Source organism: Sinocyclocheilus rhinocerous, unplaced genomic scaffold, assembly GCF_001515625.1.
Source record: "Sinocyclocheilus rhinocerous isolate Xijiao unplaced genomic scaffold, SAMN03320098_v1.1 scaffold1696, whole genome shotgun sequence".
In the NCBI taxonomy this organism is placed as follows: domain Eukaryota; kingdom Metazoa; phylum Chordata; class Actinopteri; order Cypriniformes; family Cyprinidae; genus Sinocyclocheilus; species Sinocyclocheilus rhinocerous.
In genome coordinates, this window is record NW_015628374.1 from 188,045 (window position 1) to 189,785 (window position 1,741).

Here is a 1,741-nt window from a genome sequence, read left to right on the forward strand (position 1 = left end):
TATGATATATGAGATTTGGGGGCAACACATTATTAAATATTAATATTGTAATAATGAGTTTAATAGGAATATTAATCGGGGAAAGTGTCACTTTACAGAGGACATGAAATGGAAACCCTGTATAGTGTGTCTATATAGTTTTTATTAATTTTAATTTCTGTTTTAGTTTAAGTTATTTTATGGAAGAAAACATCTGTCACTATTTACGTTCAATTGCAACTTTATAAAAAAAAATCTGCGTTTTTTTAAAAAAAATTGTTTTTTACTTGAATACAAATAATTACAAAAGAAGGTTAATTGTCTGCATGCATAAATGTGCTGAATATTGATGTTTTAACAACCGAGCAGAGGAGGTTGTGATAGTTTCTCAGAGGAATTCACATAAAAAATAGAAAATGAAATTGTCCCAGTAGGACTAAAAACCCCAGTTACTCTGAAGGACCGTTTTGTTATTAGGTGACTTTTTGTCATATCAACACAATACCTAATCACATTTTTCGGCCTGGATGAGTGGCGTTCGTGTGGCACAGGCGTGTGAAACGTCCCTCTGAGGTACATGATGCTAATAGAAACTCTCAGCTACTTCTAATTTATAAACTCAGTTTTCTGTCGTCTCACAGGGGAAGCTGTTTGGACCCACAGTCGGCGATGAAGCGACGTGGACGTTAGGTGACGCTGAAAGCCACTGAACAATTTCATGTCAGAGTAAATAGTGCATGCATGCAAAACCTTTATGTGTCTGTCGTGCCGTTCAGAGGACAGAAAGTTGATCCGGATCGTCCTGATGAAGTCGAACCGGGAGGCTGGGAACTGCTGGCGGTCTCTGCTGGAGGGCGAGTACGCGGCGGATGCGTGGGTTCAGGATCAGATGCAGAGGAAGCTGACGCTCGAGAGGTTTCAGAGAGAGGTGCGCCGACGCTTCATTCAAATGCATACGAAGGTCTCGAATTAACTAACATTCAAAAGTTTGGAGAGAGTCTACAAAGTGTTTATTGGATACAGCACTCTTTACGGGAAAACCACTAATATTTTTACAATTCCAAACAGCTGTTTTTTATGTGAATGTGTTCAAATGTAATTTATTTCTGTGATCAAAGCTGTATTTTCAGCATCATTACTCCAGTCTTCAGTGTCACATGATCTTCAGAAATCATTCTAATATGCTGATTTGCTGCTCAAGAAACATTTCTGATTATTATCAATGTTGAAAACCGTTGTGCTGCACAATATTTTTGTGGAAAACGTGATACGTTGTATTTTTCAGGATTCAACAAAGATCAAAGAAGCTGCATTTATTTTGTAACATTGATCAAAAGTTCAGTGGAGACATTTATACTGTTACAAAGATTCGTATTTTAAATTCTAAACGTTCTATTCTTCAAAAATTCTGAAAAAAATTGTTACATTTTAAAAATATAATAAATGCATTATAAAGTGTAATAAAAATAGAAAAGTTACATTTTTCAAATTTTTTTTTTTTTTGGGGTGAGCATACGACAAGGTTAATTAATGCATTAACTAATATTAACTTCCAATGAGCGATATATTTGTTACAGAATTTATTAATCTTTTTTTAACAATGTATTAGTAAATGTTAAATGAATATGAACTGAGATTAATAAATGCTTTACAAGTATTTTCATTGTTCATGTTAACTAATGTAGTTGAGTAATGTTAACAATCAGAACCTTATTGTAAAGTGTTATAGAGATAACATTTCCCCCCCCCCCCCCGACCCTTT

The 1,741-nt window shown here is 34.6% G+C and overlaps 1 protein-coding gene across 2 annotated transcripts in view; it reads left to right on the top strand.

Annotated features, from left to right (window-relative positions):
• nudcd2 (NudC domain containing 2) overlaps window positions 1–1,741 on the top strand; it is a 15,421-nt gene that overhangs the window by 4,513 nt on the left and 9,167 nt on the right. The window lies entirely within an intron of this gene.